The following is an 18,963-nucleotide window of genomic DNA, read 5'->3' on the forward strand; positions in this document are numbered from 1 at the left end:
CAACCCCAGTCTAAGCCTCCAAAGACCTGTGTGACAACCTCGCCAACTTCTTCAATGAAAAAAATCACCAAAATTGAACTATCTCTTGACACCAACCTCTATCCCTCCTGCAAAATCCCAACCCCAGCAACCAAAACCAACACGAACACCCCCCCCCTCAAAACCCTGGAAATCCTTCAACCTTGTACCCGAAGCGGAGATTCTTAAACTAATCTCCTCCTCTAAGCCTGCATCTCACACCCTCAACCCTTTACCCTCCCAATTATCCAAAAAGCTGAAATTCTCACTCGCCCCACTTTGGAGCAAAATCATAAACAGCTCCTTGAAAACAGGCAGCATTCCAGAATGCCTTAAAGTAGGACAAGTCACGCCACTATTGAAAAAGCCAGGCCTAGACAACACTGACCTGAACAACTTCAGACCTGTTTCCAACCTCCCCTTCCGATCCAAAATCCTTGAAAAGTGCGTTCTCAAACAACTGACACAGCACATAGACAACATCAACCTACTAGATCGCCACCAATTGGGCCTCAGAAAAGGCTGTAGCACTGAAACCGCGATCCTTAACATCGTGGACGACATGCACAAATCCCTCGATGCTAACAAATGCTGCCTACTCATCCTCCTAAACCTATCGGCAGCCTTTGACACAGTAAATCACAATCTACTCATCAAGGCTCTTCAAGACAGAGTAGGTGCAGATGAGGAAGTCCTAGAATGGTTTTCCTCCTTCTTACACAACCGCGCCCAAAGGTTAAAAATCAAAACATTCGCATCCGACCTCCACCCTGTCAACAGAGGTGTCCCCCAAGGCTCAGTGCTCTCCCCTCAATTGTTCAACATATACATGAAAACCTCTCACCCCTCCTCCTCAAAGAAACCAACATCCCTTTCCACCTATACGCAGAGGATACCCAGATCCACTTGGAAACCTCCTCCATCAACAACATTCAAAGACTCAACAACAGTCTCAAAGAAATTCAACAGTGGCTAGCAACACACCACCTTAAACTTAATCAAGACAAAACCGAAATCCTCCTTATCTCCAACAAATAAGAAAACCCCCAAATCGTTGAATGGTTGAAATGAATTGCTGCTCTCAACTGCAATATCACCCTAGCCAACTCAGTAAAATCTCTAGGAATCACCCTCGATGCAAAACTGAACATGACCGACCAGATTAAGATCTCTGCAAAGAGTGCTTTCCTCAATCTAAAGCTTCTCAACAAAATTAAGCCCTTCATACCGCCCAAGGACCTCAAACAAGCCACGCAATCACTAGTGCTAGCTAGACTCGACTACGGGAACGCAGTCCTCAGCGGTACAGCTCAATCCCACCTAGCGCTACTCAAAACAACCATCAATGCAGCTGCCAGAATGGTCTCCGGGGTTAAGGAATACGATCACTTATCTCCCGTCCTCAGAGAACTAAAATGACAACCAGTCGAAATGCGTGCCAGCTTCAGAGCTGCCTGCCAGATGCACAAAGCCCTGCACACAGGGAAACCGGAATACCTGGCCTCCAAACTCAAGAAAGCTGGCCAGACAAGAAACCTCAGGAGTTCCAACACCCTCCTACTCATCCCGATGAAAACACACAAACAAAAATCCGCGGCACGATCCTTCTCTGGAAACGCACCCAAAATCTGAAACTCCATCCCAGTCAATATCAGGACTATCCCTTTCTTTATAACATTAAAAAATCTCCTAAAAGGAGGAGCTACGTCAGCAAACAAGATGGCTGCTTAGGCTCCCAGCTCCGCCGACCTCCGTGACCCGCCGCGATATCCTGTACATTATCCTGACTTTGCGCCTGGTCTCTGTGTGCATGAACTGTTCCGCACTCCGATGGCGAAATCCGGAAACTTTTATCGGCTTGTTGGATGAAGTTCTGTCGTGTTGAAGTTTGCGGCCTACTCCAGAGGTGAAGCCGGGGCCTCGAGTACTTTCACAGCCGGGCTGCAGTGCAACAACATCGGCCAGAAGAACCAGGCTGGGTCCGGTCAACCGGAGTGGAGGCTTTGTTTCAGCCCGGATTTGGAGGCGATCGTCTCTACTGCTCGTTATCGATGGAGGAGTGATTCTGCTTATTGCTGGCTGTGAGTGGGGGTTCCCATCCCGCGGGCCCGGTATCGGGGCCACCGGGGTTCGTGGTTCGGGGCCTCTGGCTTGCGGCCTTAACGGTGTGGACCGTGGCTCTAAGCAAAGACCGGTCACCCTCCGCATCTGCACGCTCGCGATCCTGTTTGTCCCCCCCGAGGTAGCCGGATTCACCCGGGGAGGTGATTGGGATTGATATCGGGCATGAGACAGTGGATCGAACGATGCATGAGCCATCCCTGAGGTCAGTACTGGCGGAAATTTGAGCGTTTCGATCACAGGTGGATATCTTATTGAGCAAATTGGACTTGCGCCTATCTGAGATGCTCCTGGTGGACCTGGACCCGGCCTTACGGTTGAAACAGGAATCTGCAGCCATTCAAACCGTGGCCATTTTGACTCCGTGCAAGAGCCCCGTGAGGAAACAAGCATTGGAACCATCGGATGGTGCCCTGGGAGACGGTGTTCCTGAGGATGTCATGATATCACCGAACCTTACGTTACTATCGGCTCTGGAGAGATCAAAGGGCGTTCCCCTCCCGGAGACTTCTGTTTGTGACTATCCTTTCACTTTGTGTTCGTTGTCTCCTTCCTTGGTGACTCTACGACTCCTGTGCAGGATACATTGGGACTGTTCATCCAGGAGGGAGGGTTCTTCAGCGTCTAAAGTTCCTGTGGACCTACTGCCTGTGAGTCGCCATGGATTGATTTTTATTGACTCTTTTCTCCTTTATTACCTCTTTGTGTGCCTTTGGGTCTCGATGGGAGGGGTCCGTGTTTTTGTTCGGAAGGGCCAAGGTTAAGATTGACTAGGTCGGGAAGGGTTGGAGTGGCTTTCACAAGTGTTCGACCTGTAACTGTAACTTTACATTTTCATTTTACATTTACATTTACATTTTACATTTAACTGTTTGCTCTAAGAGGCTGGGCGGTGTTTTCCGGTACCCTCTACTTTCTTCTATAGTGTTGTCATAAGTGCTCTTTTATTGATAGGGGGTGGCTGTATCTGGCGGGGGGTCTAAAGTGGCTGGGAGCCCAAATGTCTATGCCCTCCTCCATTCTTCTTCCTTCCTTTAGGGTTTTAGTTATTAGGGGCGACAGGCACGCTGCTAGTGGGGTTAGGCTGTAGCCATCTGCAGGGGTGCATGGTGGGGGGGTTGACGTTTTTTTTTTTTTGCCTTTTTTATTTTCTATGGCCTTTCTTTTCCTTCTCTTTCTTTTTTAAGGATCAGTATAGCTACGAATCGTTCGAACTTTTACCGTATGCTTGTATCTAGTGCTCATGCTTTTATGATATCCGATTTCCGGGTGGACAGACTCTGAGAATTTGCGCAACATGGAATGTATATTGTGTGTTTATTTGCATCGATCTGTATACTTTGGCGCCGATTCTCCATCACAGTGGTTATTATGTGTCTATCCTGTTTCATACCCTGTCCCTCGCATTATCTGGTTTGATTGTATGGCACCTGATCCTCTCTCATATAATATAAAACAAAACCTCTGACTCATTCTGAAACTTAGTTGTGCATTCTTATACCAGTTTTGTCCTGAATCGCTGCCGAACCTCTGGGTTGTCGGCTGATGAGCTGTATAGTACTGTAATATTGGTGGTTTTAATCTATCTAGCAGCCAGCCCCCGCGGTTGTAGACCATTGCTTGTATTTTCTTGAATGCTACAATAAAGGTTTAAAAAAAAATTAAAAAAAATAAAAAATCTCCTAAAAGACTTCTACCTCAACCGCGCCTTCCCAAAACGAGAATCGCTGATGAAACGCACAAACCGGAAGCCCGCTGGCACCTGACAATGTTCCACCACAATCCTACCTCATACTGTACTTTAAGACCCCTTGACAATGTTCCCCTCGATCTACCTCACCCCCACTCCCCTACCCCCTCCTCGCCCCCCCCCCATGGAAAGAGGTTGAACCTAGGACATTGCGCACTCATCAATGCTATCTCAGGACCTCCCTACCTTAAGGACGCAAAACGCAAGGAGTCAGTCAAACTTTTACGTATACCTTTGTATATTTTGTTTCTCTGTATGTGACTTCTGCTCTAAAATCTGTTTTGAAGCGCTCCGATACCCTCGGGTCTGGCCAGCGCTATACAAAACTCCTAAAATAAAAGAAATAAATAAAACGTGCTGGGAACATTGTTGAGGTGATTAGTCGGATGGGAGCTGAACGCTGCTTGTTTTGGTGAAAGTAATATACACAGGGATACTCAGACCAACAAATCCCTATGTAAGCAAGAAACCTGTTGAAAGAAATACATAGTGCAAACTCGACCCTAAGGTATGAGAGCAAGCTACAGATCGAGCCGGCAGTCACCAGGCCTTACATCTCAGACAGATGTCTCTCTTCATAACAAAAGACACTTGAACGGTGCAGGGAGTCTGTGAGGAGAGTCCGCTCTGGCTTGCATCAGCCAAAGCACGTCTGTGAGGATGCTACTCAGATGGAAGCATGACATGCGAGGTGGCGATCAGAGCTGAACACCATCATAACTGACCTTTTGTACAACCTCACAGTATCTGTACGCTTTTTCAGCCAAAGTATTGCTATTTTTCTATAACTTATGACGCAAACCTTAAGGTTCAGGACCAATGGGGGCGCTAGGTGGCGCACGAGCGGAATGGCCGCCGTGAGGTGAGGCTCCCGCTGACCGGCTACATGATCCATCAATTATCCTACTCTTCCCCTGCAGACTCACAGAACAATTAGCGGGATGTGATACCTGCTGACATTGTGCTTCCAGCGGTGTGGATCTCGGAGAGGCGGGTGAAAGCTGCGAGAGTAACTCGGCAGAAGTGGCGACGAGCGAGCTGTTGTGTCGCTGGGCCTTGAGCTGCTTTGCAGGGAGCTCGGCCACGGGAGGTCCCGGCCTACCACGAGGAGCCTAGGCCGCGGATACTAGTGGCGCAGGACCTGCGACGGAGGTTGCGCTCGGAGGTACGACCGATACCAGGAGTCGTGCAAAGGCTGCATGGTGAGTGCCTCGCACCCCCTGGCCGGTTAGTGATTGCCCTGGGTGCTCTGGGAGGAACGGACTAGTCTTCTCCCGTGAGCGTGGTGCGTCCATTTTGAGGAGGATCGCGGCAGGTTCTGCGGGCGCTACTGCCCGGACGGAGTGCGGCTCTCTCCACGGCTGCCTGAGTGGGCTGGCAGGAGAATTAAGACGCGCTGTTCCCGGGTCGCCGTGTCCCAGGAACACGGCGACCCGGGAACAGCTCGTCTTAATTCTCCACTAAATAAACATATATTCACCACGAGAGCACAGAGCTACCTCTGTTGCTCCGAAGATATACAACGGAATATTCGGATCTTGAAGCAACCAGCTCATTTTTAACTTGAACTACAGATCCCGGGCATAAAAAACAAGCGCATTTCGCTTCAAGTCCACTTTCTCTCTTAGAAATTGGAGCATCAGACGGTCTTGGGCCCCACCGGGTCGGAAGTATCACCGGCAGAGCGACCTATTGGCTCAAACACAGCTACCTAGAGCCCTGAAGATTCGCGTGATGCGATGAAACACGTGTCGGCTGGCTGTTGTTAAGCCTTGAAAATTAAATAAGGACACAAGGATCTTCCCTTGTCATATCATGCATTTCCAATTTGTTGTGCACTTCAACTGTTTCTCTGTAAGTTTTTACGACTATGAATAATGTGTACTATCACCTACGTTTACAGAAATATATAGTGTGTGCATAGGGTACGTCTATGTAGTATCCACACTGAGATGTAGGGATTGCAGGGGGTGGGAGAGCCAATTGAACTGCTGTTCGCCCTCAGGTTGGACCCTGCAGGTTGCGTGTTATAGGCGAGCTTCTGGGCTGACTAGGGGTGTCAGTGGGCTACCTAGACGCATTTTCTCACTAGGGAGTACCCCACTTTTGCTACTACCTTGATGGGGTTTCTCAGGAGTTCTCCCTCATGGTTAGGGGAGGATGATTTGGGCCCTTTTGGCCTAACTGAGGAGAAGTTTGGGTATTAGGAGGGCGGTGGGGTGTACAGTACTGGCATGATTGGGATGCTTCAGTGGGAGGGGGGGTGGATGGGGGGGGTCAGTGATTGTTGCGACGATGCGTATATGCCACTTATTAAAGACATTCATGTTTTGTTAAGTGTACAATCTGTGCGAGGTCCCTATGGGCTTCTGATTGACCAGGTGTTGACCATCTGTCTAGATGACTCGGTGTGGGGTGATACTCTTAGAGTACTTTTGTGGAATATACTGGGATCCCAGAAAGCAGAGGAAGGTGCTGGCTTATCTAGATAGACAACAGATTCACATAGCACTTCTACAAGAAACCCACCTGGCACCACGAGTAGTGACTTCATTTAATAATAATAATAATACGGAATTTTATAGAGCGCGAACAGCTACCTCGCAAGGAGGTGTCCCGGCGCTAGAAGAACAGGTTTTGACCGCGAGGGCTGAGGGTATTGGGTCTAGCACGGTTGGGAGAAAAGCCAGGTTTTCAGCATCCACTTAAAACATAGCTCAGAGTGGGCCTGCTGAAGAGCTGGGGGCAGGGTGTTCCAAAGTGTCGCCACATTGGCCGAGAAAGTACGTCCTCCTAGCCGAGCCCTTTTAACTCGAGGGACTGCAAGCTGTACGCGTCCATTGGAACAGAGGGAGAGTGCTTGGGTGTATCTTGTCAGCCGAGTTTTCAGATAGTTTGGGCAGGTGCCATACAGACATCTGAAGGCCAGCGTGAGTGCCTTGAATTTAATTCTGCTGGCTACAGGTAGCCAATGAAGTGAAGAAAGGTGCGTAGAGACCGAATGCTTGAAAGGGATCCGCATTAATAGTCTCGCAGCCGCATTTTGGACCAGTTGCAGCCGCTGTATAATGTACTTTGGTAAGCCCAGATACAGGCCGTTTGCGTAATCCAGCCTAGATGTTACTGTGGCATGGATTACTGTTTTTCGGCAGCTTTCTGGTAGAAGTCGCAGAATCTTACGGAGATTCCTCAGCTTACACAGACAGCAGCCAACTACTTGCTGGATGTGCAAGGCAAAGGGCAAATTGTCATCCCAGGGCACCCCCAGATTTTTTGCCGTATGGCTAGGCGAAGGGGCCTGTCCCATCTCCGCCGGCCACCAGAGATCAGAGGGAGGAGGGGGACCTTTGACAAAAAAGATCACTTCCGTTTTGTTAGCGTTGAGTTTTAATTTATTTGTGTTCATCCAGCATGCCACTTCTTGGAGACAGCCCTTGAAACTTGAAAAGGATGCCTCCGATACTTCAGAATACGGAAACACCAGTTGAGTGTCGTCGGCGTGTGAGATTGCCCTTACCCCCCAGTTAGCAATCAGCGAGAAGAGTGGAGCCAGGTAAATATTGAATAATAATGGGCTAAGTGCCGATCCCTGAGAGACGCCACAGCTGAGGGCCTTAGGTGTAGAAGAAACGGTCCCCAGCGCCACTTTCTGAGTTCTTTGAGTCAGATACGACTGTATCCACCCCAGTGCCTGGTCCTGGATGCTTATCTCAGCCAGCCGCAACAGCAGTCTAACGTGGTCGACCGTATCAAAAGCGGCCGACAGATCCAGGTGCACCAGCATCGCTGAGTCTCCTGAATCCATCGACCACCTTACTGACTCTGCCACCTCAATTAGAGCTGTCTCCGTGCTGAAGCCGGGTCTAAAGCCCGATTGCGTCTCATGTAATATTTTATTTTCTTCAATAAATTTATTCAGTTGGCGCTGGATAACTTTCTCAAGCATTTTGCCTGGTGCTGCCAACAGAGAGATCGGACGAAGGTTGCTAAGGTCCTTGGGGTCCCCGTTTGGTTTTTTCTTTAATGGGAGGAGAGTGGCATGTTTCCATATATTCGGGAACACTCCTGAGGAGATGGACATATTCCATATCTGCTGTATTGTGGGGACCACAAAATCAGCTATGGTGCTCCAAAGTTTAGGGGGGCAGGGGTCGTCCGGTGACCCTGACTTACAGTGACTGAGTTCTTGCATAACCACGCTCAGAGCTCTCGGCTGGAATTGAGCCAGAGTATTCCTCTCCACTCTCTTAACAACCCAACTAGTTTTTACCGTTTTCTTCTCCGGGCCGAAGGATTCATAGACTTGTTTAATTTTAGAGTCAAAAAAGTCTGAGATGCTGTTGCACAGCGTGATCGACGGGGGAACCTCCCTCTCAACACACCTAGGTTTGAAGAAGGACTGTACCACTTTAAGGGTTTCTTTGCTTGAATGTTCTGCCTGCAGAATTGATTCTGCATAAAACTGTTTTTTTGCCTTTCTGATAGCCTTATGCAGTTTATTGGATGCTTCCTTGTAACAGACTTTTTCTAGGGGTCCGTAGTTTATTCTCCAAAGCCTCTCCAACCTCTTACATTCAGCCTTCTGTATTCTGAGGTCCTGAGAGAACCAGGGAGCGGAAGGGGAGTCCCGCTTAGATATTGGGTGTGTAGCCGGTGCAATGGATGACACCATATTCCCGACCCAGTCGTTAAGTGACTGTGCATCCGTGTTGACATTAGAGGTAAGAGTAGGTATGTTCTGGGCCAGAACTGGGCCCATAGTAGCAGGGACTAGCTTCTTCCATTGTCTCTTCATAAAAGAGCACTTGCTTGTCACAGGTCTGTCAGCCGCTATATTTAGTTGAAATGGAATCAATGAGTGGTCTGACCATATTAACGGTAATGGCGCCTCTGCCGCCACATTGTTAATATTGGAGAATATTAAATCGATGGTATGGCCTAGTCTGTGCGTGGGGCCCTCGTTGATGAGCCTTAGATTGGCTGCATTTAATGTGGACCTCAATAGTTCAGCAGGGACACAATCCTCCCTGTCCATATGGATATTAAAATCCCCTACAACGAGAAATTGAGGAGAAAGGAGGGAGCTCTGAACAATAGTATCCATCAGAGTGGTCAGGTTGGGAGCCTCCTCACTGGGAGGGTGGTATATTGCTAGCTATTGGGCAGGTTGTCAGGTGTTTTCCTCCTTCTCCTCCTATCTATGCCCGAGGCACGGCAATACTCTGTAATAAACTCACACACTTTGAAAGGTTGGGAGAGATGACGGATACACAGGGAAGATATGCTATCCTCTGGGGGCAGTTAGGTAGAGATACTGTAACAATAGCTAACTGTATGGCCCTAACTCAGACTGCCCTGAATTTTTTACTGACTTGTGGGGGAAGATTCTGGCAATTGGATCAACTCATGTTATCTGGGGGGGTGATTTTAATGACGCATTAGACCCAAAATTGGATAGGTCCAATACGAGCTTGCAGCATTACACTAGAGCACAGGAGGTTCTGCAGGGGATCATGCTGGAGGGGGTTTGGTTGATAGCTGGAGACATCTGCATGCCACGCATCGGGAAGGTACACACTTTACATCCTATAGGGGGACCTGGGCTCACATAGATTACTGTTTGGTCACGAGAGGTCTTGGGCCGGCCATTTGAACTGTGACACATCTGGCCCGAATGTTTTCGGAACATTGTCCGGTCAAGTTGTCGCTGTCCCTTCCAGGGTACGATAGACCCCGACCAAGCTGGCAGCTTCAGCCACAGCATTGTTAGATTCAGCTTTTAGGGTAGAACTAGATGAAGAGATAGAGGATTTTTTTGCCCGGAACAGGGGCTCAGTGGACAGCGCCGAGATGATATGGGAGACGTTTAAAGTGACGATCTGCGGATACTGTATGTCTAGGAGCTTTGGTGTTTTACGAGATATTCAGAATGCAATATGGAGACTGGAGCAAGACCTAAAAGGGTTGGAGAGACGGATGGGACGGGGTGAAGTGGGGCAGGTACAAACTGAGTTTTGCACATTGTTGACCGAGTACGAAGAGGTCGCGCATAGAGAGGGGAGGTTCAGGGGGAAGAACTGGACAGCGCGCAAATATGGGGAAGACGACAGGCCAGGGAAAGTGCTTGCTGCGCTAACGAGGGGCCCTCGCTTTAACACCAATGTGCTGGAAATACAAGAGCCAGACGGGGAGACACATAGAGACTCGCTACAGATACTGGAGGTATTTGTTAAACATTACACTATACTATTCACCTCACAGAGAAGGGATGCCATAGATTTGGACGAATTTACAAATGATATTGCACTAGGATGGCTTGGGCCTACACAGCAGAAGTTCCTCAGCATCCCCTTTGAGATTGACGAAATCAACAAAGCTATTATGCAGCTTCAAAATGGTAAGGCGCCAGGTTCAGACGGCCTTCCGGCTGAATTCTACAAGGCCTACATTGATATCATGGCACCAGTCTTGAAGGAAGATTATGAAGAATCCTTAGAGATAGGTATACTCCCCAATTCTATGAGAGAGGCGGTAGTTACTTCACTGTTGAAACCAGGAAAACCCTCAGAGTTCTGTGACCCTATAGGCCATTATCGCTGATGAACTGTGACACTAAAATAATGGCAAAAGTGCTGGCTAATAGACTGTCCCTTCTCCTTCATAAGTTGGCACTCCCCGACCAATCGGGATTTGAGCCTGGTAGGGCAACCTCCCATAACCTTAGGACCTGTTCTCACTGCTTGAAAATGTAGCGACAGATTTCCTACTTGCCGCAGTCTTCCTAGACGCTATCAAAGTGTTTGATTCGGTAGAGTGGGATTATTTATTTGGAGTGCTACGGAGAATGGGTTTCCCCAAGGCATACCTTTCCTGCATTGCGTTGCTGTACCATCGCCCTGTGGCTCGAGTACTGGTTAACGGACATCTGTCACAGCCCCTGGCTATCTCTAGAGGCACTCGTCAGGGGTGCCCACTATCCCCGCTTCTTTTTGCCTTGGCGGTGGAACCCCTGGCTTGTAGGCTGCGACAGATACACCAAGATAAGGCGTTTTGCTGCTGCCTGTGGCAAATACTAGTCTCGCTATATGCGGACGACATTACACTCTATATTAGAGATCCGCAGCAGAACATTAATCCCATCCTATGTGAGTTTATAAAATTTGGCCGATTGTCGGGCATTAGCATTAACTGGGGGAAGTCGCAGTTCTTCCCTCTTACCCTGGCAGTAAAGAAATTTCAGATGGATTTCCTGATTGAGTGCTGCGGCGCTGAGCTATGATATCTCGGGATACAGGTTACCCATGATAGAGACTAAACTATACATGCAAATTATGGTACAGCCTTCACGCGGATCACTGCTAACGTTATGCGTTGGATATCACTGCCTCTATCGCTCGCCGGTAGAACTTCTCTTATCAAAATGATTGTGTTCCCTCAGTTCCTTTACCTATTTCCTAATGTCCCCTATGAGCCGGGGTGTTTTTTCTTTAAGACGCTGCGTACTGAGTTGCTTCGACTCCTTTGGGGAGGGAAACAGGCACGACTTAGCTGGTCGACTCTGACGCGCCCATATGAGCAGAGGGGGTTTGATGTTCCGGATTTTGAGATTTATTATTTAAGTGTGCGGGCGCCCTATGCCTACTACGGGATCTATCCTCCTCGATATATGCCGCAGGTAGCTGTCGAAGACTGGCTTGCTGCTCCAATTACATTGACTGGCGTACTATATGGGCCTCCCACTACACGAGCAATGCCGCCTCCGACTGTCACTGGTACGATGGATGCCTGGCATCGGATTGCCAACCTGCTGGACATGCCCCTCCTATATTCCCCTTTGCTCCCGTTGTCATACCTTCCAGAGTTATCGCTTTTACACGAGAAAGGCTTTCAGAGCTTATGTGCGCGGACACATGTTACCACCTGGGGGGATCTCTTTCATGATGGGGTGTTTCGATCCTTGGAACATCTCTTGTCAGGGATGCAGCCTACACCATTAGACACATTCCTATATATTCGGCTTAGACAGGGGATGTGGTCCATTCTTCCTGACTTCCCACACAAACCTGCATGTCTATTCCCCTTACATCACATGTTAAGCTCTACAGAAGGGGAACATCTAGTGTCTAGATTATACAATAGTATCCGTACACACAGGACGGGAACAGAGGTCACATCCCGAGCCCGTTGGGGGGAGGACCTAGAGCGGGAGATCACTGACGAACAATGGCGATACTGTAGTTTGCAGACAGCACAGATTTCCTCTAGCTGCAGGTTGCGAATTATGCATTACAAGTATCTGCATAGGTTGTATTATACGCCGGCTAAGAAACTGCGCTTTAACATAGTGGACAATGATAGATGCCTATGTTGTAAGCAGGCGGGAGCCGGGTTTTTACACGTCACTTGGAATTGTCCCTCTATTTGTGACTACTAGGAACAAGTTTTGCTATCTTTGGGCACTATTTTTGGCCACACATTGGAACCGGATCCTCTGGTCGCATTGCTGGGGTACACGGCACAGATCCCTGCACAGTATAGAAATGTGTTGCTCTTTCCTTATTACTAGCCAAACGCAGGGTGGCTTGCAGATGGGGCAGGGTTAGAGCCCCAAAATTCAAGGTGTGGATAGTGGACTTAACTTATTGTCAAGAACAATACACCACATATTCTGAACTGCTGCCATTGGCCTCTAAGCCCAAATATATCTGGGGACCGCTGCAGGATTATCTCCGCTTGCAGGATGCTGCGGACACAGAGGACGAGAATTGTGTTGATTGATCGGACACTTCCATATGACTGTGTGGAATGAAGACCCTGACCATAGATCAAATATGTATTACATATTGTTTACTGCCTTTTGCCATGTCTATCAGTAAGGGCATTATCAGCATGAGTATTCATCCCCATTGTACGATGTCTGGTTGACATAGACTGAATGGTAACTTATTGATAATGTTGAGGGGTAATGGGTGGGCAATGTATCATCATGACAATGTTTAATGTACTGTGTTGTGCAATTAACAGGAACATTTTCAAAATAAAGGTTTAAAAAAAAAAGGTTCAGGACCAATGGCGGGATGAAGCGTTTCTGTAATTATTGAGTTTTGCGATATACTATGAAGTGAGCACCTTTATTGTCTTTTTATTTTATGCACTGCTTGGTTCTTCCCACTTCCGATCATAAAGGAAGGGTCTACTGAAGCCCTGCGTTTGGGCAGTCATTGATACAGTCAGTCCTCTTTGTCATCACTTGGACTTGACGTCATAACACCGTAGTGACGGCAAGCAGTGAGTATGGAAGGCACTAACGATGTGAGCCCAGGGAAGGCATACAGACACAGTGCTGGGCAGAAACCAAGAGAAGGGGGTGCACCAGATCACACCACTGTCTGCAGTGCGCAGGATCACACTACTGTCTGCAGTGCACAGGATCACACTGATGTCTGCAGTGCACCAGATGACACTGCTGTGTGCAGTGCACAGGATTACACCGCTGTCTGCAGTGCGCCGCATCACACCGATGTCTGCTGTGTCTGCAGTGCACCAGATCACAAAGCTGTCTGCAGTGCACAGGATCGCAACGCTGTCTGTAGTGAGCCGGTTCACACCGCTGTCTGCAGTGCACCGTGTCACACCGCTGTCTGCAGTCACCGATATCTGCAGTGCGCCGGATCACACTGCTGTCTGCAGTGGACCCAGAAGCCTTTGATGCTGCCACAGAACTGTGCCTACTTCAGAGGATGAACGATTCCCCATGGACTGTTGAGGTGATGCTTCTCGGATAAGGGTTACTGCAGTTTATTAGATTCCTTAGACTTGCTCGCAGCCTCTGCATGCCGCCTGTGCATATTAAACTTATGCACATGGCAACCTCTGAAGCCTGTGCCATGGCAATTAAAATACATAAATAAACGAAGTAGTCCCAAAATGAAAGATACCGACCTACAGCGTAACTAAACGGTAGTTGGTCGGTGCTGCTTCCTACAAAACGGAAGTGACGTATCAGATCGCCAGCCAATAATAAGCCAACTAAGAAGAGAAATGCCAGAGTTAACCAATGGCAAGCCGCAGGAGGGATTACCCTCCATATATTGTTTACTACAGGTATTGCAGACAGCGTGCGTGCGCTTTCTAGGCTCGACCTAAAAATGGGAAACAATTCCCCTTTCTAATTGACACTGCGTAGTTCATTTACTTTATTATCATTAACTGTGATGCTCTTTTGGCTGCATACCAGCAGTCCGGCACATCATTGATGTGGGAGAGGATGTGGTCTGATGGCTAGAGCTGCCGACTTTGGAGCTGGGAAAAAAAGGTTTGAGCCTCGGGCGCATCCAGATCCTGTGATTCTGGGCAAATCAGTTAATCTCCCTGTGCCTACCAAAAAAAAATAATAATAATTTAATGTGTCCTTGTGTAACATAACAGGAACTCATATGAAGTGCTCCAATACCTTCGGGTCGAGTTTGTGCTATATAAATCTGCAAAAAAAACGAAACATTGAGACACGTAATCAAATTCAAATTCAAAATAGTCTTTATTCGATATTTTTCAATCATAAAAGACATTTTACAGTTAAAAAAGATTGTTGTTTTTAGAACCCCACTCCCTACCCCACAATGAAACAAGATCCACATTGAATTAATTTGATCTAAAAGAAAAAAAAAGAATAAATAAATATCACCCTAAAACATCCTATTTACATTTTTACATATTATCAGTTAAAAATTATTAAGAAGAAGCAGAATTTTAAAAACAAGTATAAAAACTAATTCACTAGTGCAAAGATGCAAAAATACACATGTTACTAGTACAGTATACGGAACTGATTATTTTTTAATACAATGTATAAACATACCAGATGAAGCAGTAGCTAGCCTATAATTAATCCAGCCTCATTTTACGTGCCCCAATTATCCACATCCAGTGGAAGAATTTTGACATGGCTATAACAACAGGCTGTGATGCATCATTTCTTAAGATCCTAAGAGCCTCATTTGCAGTTCTAAGACCTAACTGTACACAGATCGGTTTCAGCCATGATCGCCTTGGGGCACTATATTCGGGGCAGACAAACAACACATGACCAATGTTTTCCTTGTGATCATTGCAGAAGGGGCACCTTGAAGTATGACTCTTATGCCATTTCTCAGGTAAAGAGTTTAACGGCAGAGTCCCCACCCTGAATTGGTGATACCTCTTCTGGTCCCCTGGAACAGTGATCCAATCCCAATAAGGCTCCAGGACCGGTGAGTGTTTGAGATCTAGAAAATCATAAGTAAATGATCGAACAGTACATTTCCCAAAACAGTTGATCTCTATCATTCTCCAATATAGATCTCAAAATACCTTTTTGGGTGGAAATACATTACTTATAGGATCATCCCAAAGTTGAGATAGTCCCATCGCCCTATATATAGCTCTTACATCTCTCATCCAGGCTATTTTACAACTTTTATCCTGGGTTCTAACATCTAAAAGCCTTGGGCATACTGGGAGAGTTCTGGGGTTACCCATAACCTTCTCCAGTAGGCAGCTGATCTATACCTTGCCATGTCCTCAAAGCTATAGAATCCAAGATCATAGTTTAAAGGTATCAAGGGGGTTGACATAGGTAAACCAGTAATGTTGCGGAGAAATTTGTTCTGAGCAACCGTCAACTTTGTGAGATTACTGGGCCCCCAGAGTTCTGCCCCATATAGGACAGCCGCTCCTACCTTTGCATTATAAATTTTTATTGCCGGTTTGATAGGTTTAGTATATGAAGAGTAAAGTTCCTTGGTAAGGGCTCCTGTTAGTTGAGCATGTCTTGTTACTAGCTCATTTGTATGTTCTTTCCAGTCTAGATTATAGGACAAGTTAATTCCAAGATACTTAAAGACCTGGGTCTGTTCTAGTTGGACCCCGCCCATAGTTACCTTCCCTCTGATATGTCTTCGTTTATGCAAAACCATGAATTTTGTTTTGCTTGTGTTAATGACAAGACCATGGTCTCTGCAAAACGTTTCAAAAACGCCAATGGCTCTCTGGAGTCCCTGCTGTGTCTTTGATATCAACAGGGTGTCATCCGCAAACATCAACAGGGGGATCAGTCTTCCTGCCAACTTTGGGGCGTCTGTGGATTGATGTTCAAAGTACCTGATCACCCTGTTGATGTATAGCGAAAAGAGCGTTGGAGCTAATACGCATCCTTGACGTACTCCTTTTGCAATAGAAAATTTATCCGTGACACTACCCTGCTGGTTCCAGCGAACTTGAGCGTAATTGTTCTCATGCATTCTAACTAGTAAATAAAGAATTTCATTTGGAATACCCTGCTCTTGCAATATATTCCATAACTTGTGGCGGGGGACTAAATCAAAAGCCGATTTTAAATCGACAAAAGCAGCAAAGAGCATCCCCCCCCCAATTAAAACCACGCGCCAGTATAATAACACAAATCTAAAAACTTGATCAATGGTACTAGTATGGCTACGAAAGCCTGCCTGCAGAGGTGACAGTATGTCCTGATCATCTATCCACCCATGAATTCGCTGCAATAGAAGTCTTGCTAATACTTTCTGAATACATGCGATCAGGCTAATGGGCCTATAATTGCCTGGGTCCGAGCATGCCCCCTTTTTATAGATCGGGATGATCTCGGCTCCCTTCCAGGTCTCAGGAATAGGCGAGCCCTTCGCAGTGTCATTGGCAAGCAATTGAATATAAGTAGCCCATAAATCTTTGTCGTGCAAAAATAGATCTGCAGGGACGAAGTCAGGGCCCGGGGCTCTGGCTTTAGGGATAGTATTCAAAGTTTTTAAAACATCATCTTTGGTGAAGGATAGGTAGCTCGTTTGATTGTCTACTTGTACCAAGCACTCCTCTACTTCACCATCCTCTACAGCAAACTGGGTCGCAAAGTGGTATACCCATGCTTCAGGTGGAACATTGTTCATGGGTTCACCTCTTAACGCCCCCCTTCCCCATTTGACAATGTTCCAGAAAGGCGTCATAGATCTTTCCCCGCTAGCTTTGAGGAGATCCCTCCAGTAGCCTTCCTCCCAGTCCTTTTTTGCACATGTTTGAACTTTTTTATAAGTAACTCGGGCATCCTTTATTTTATTTTTGTCTCTTGTCTTTACAGCTTCGGACAGTGCCTTATAGGCAACCCTGCAAGATTTATCGTACCACTGATCTTCCTTTTTTACTGGCCTACGCTGCTTCTTGGTGACTCTTTTAACAAAAAAAGGTTTTAATTTGTTAAAAAATTCATCATGGATCTTACTAATTTCAAGCACTGAGGTATCCATAATAGTTACACTCCTTGCTTCACTAATGGCCTCAATTGTTAAGTCCCTCATAGCAGATATGCTTTCCTCATTGGCTGCACAGATTGACCATCTAACACGTCTATTGTCGTTTGAGAGATTTATCTCAACATTTTCCCTCAATTCATCTTTTTTAGATAGGTCAAACAATTTAAATGTCATGACTAAAGGGTCGTGGTCGCTTTCCACCCTTGGCTTAATCCACATGTCTATAACACTGGCCCAGTTCTCTTTATTAACCAGAATATAATCTATACGACTTTGTGAAGTGCCATTAGAAAAGGTGGGGGCACCCTGTTTATCCGAGCTCGTTCTACCATTGGTGGCCCGTAACCCTGCCTCAACACACAGGACTTTTAATTGTAATGCGGCCTCAGACCATTTTCTGATGGGTACTAAGCAAAGCTGGGGGATATCCCAGATATAGTCCTCTTCTGTCATAAGATCTACATCATGCTTATCTAAAGGTTCAAAACAACAATTAAAATCGCCACCCACAATAACATTAGCATTCAAACAGTATTGCTTTAAGAGGGAATCTAGCTGTTCTACAGCCTCAGTGCATTTACCCCCTGGCAAACCCCTTGAGTAGATATTGAATATATACAGGTCCTTACATAACGGTCGCTGTAGTTTAACCAGCAATATATCTGGGCTATTAGTGACCAATTGCAGAGCTGAGTAATCATTATTCTGTTTAACCCAAGTTACCAGGCCACCTTTGGGCCTTCCTCGTAGGCTAGGTGTAGTTTGGACAAAGAAATGTAAGTAGCCTTGAACAGGGTCTGGATGTATCTGCCATGTTTCCTGTAAAAGGATTATGTCCTTAGAGTCCAGTATATGTTGCCAGTCCTGTGAAGGAATTTTGCTTTTCAAGCCTGCAATATTCCAGGACAATAGAGTATATTGTGCAGATACATTGTCATTGTTTGGTTCACTATTACTCAGTTGTCTGACCCTATGTTGTTGTTGAGTGAAATCATTTGCTCTCACATTGATCATATTTGTGGCCACGTCAGCCAATACAATTACATTTGGATCACTAGTTTCAGCATGGTCTGGTCCACCAATATGATGATAATCATTGGTTATGTCAACATGATCACCCTGCATATTATTAGCATTTATCAATAAATCAGTAGTAACAGAATCTGATTGAGCTATCAATTCCCCCACTAGTTGACCACCAATGGGAATGGTTAAATCAGAATTAGTTCTGCCCAGTCAGTCGCAGTCATTTAGTCCTGATAAGGCTTCGTATCTGTTTCTCAAGCCAATGCCCCAATCGTTAGGAGGAGGAGCCCTAAAACCTCTGTTGCTTCTTACGGTATCCCACATAGGTCCCGGAGTATTTAGGAATGTTACATTCTGTTGTTCCCCGTAGAAAAATTTTAAAGTGAGGGGAACAACAGACCCAGCTCTTCTTTGCGGGGGGAAGATATCATTCAAAACATTAGGTAGGACGGCTGCGTGGCGGAAAGTCACTATAACGCAGTCTCCTTTAAACCTTTTCGGCCGATTCCCTATCCAAGCCACCCTTTTCGTGGATTTAATATCACATGCAAGCTGGTCTTTGCCTCCTGGGCCCATTCGCATATTGTTTGTTAACCAGTGCAATGCTTTGCTCGACAGAGATGCTGGAGATTCCGCTTGTAAATCCGTTGGCGGAGGAACATTGGCCAGCACCAATACCACTTGGGAAGCTTCTTCAATAAATTGGAGAGGATCTGTTTCCTGGCATATTACTGGCGGGATACTTATTGT

The sequence above is a fragment of the Lissotriton vulgaris genome, chromosome 10 (genome assembly GCF_964263255.1).
Source record: "Lissotriton vulgaris chromosome 10, aLisVul1.2, whole genome shotgun sequence".
NCBI lineage: Eukaryota > Metazoa > Chordata > Amphibia > Caudata > Salamandridae > Lissotriton > Lissotriton vulgaris.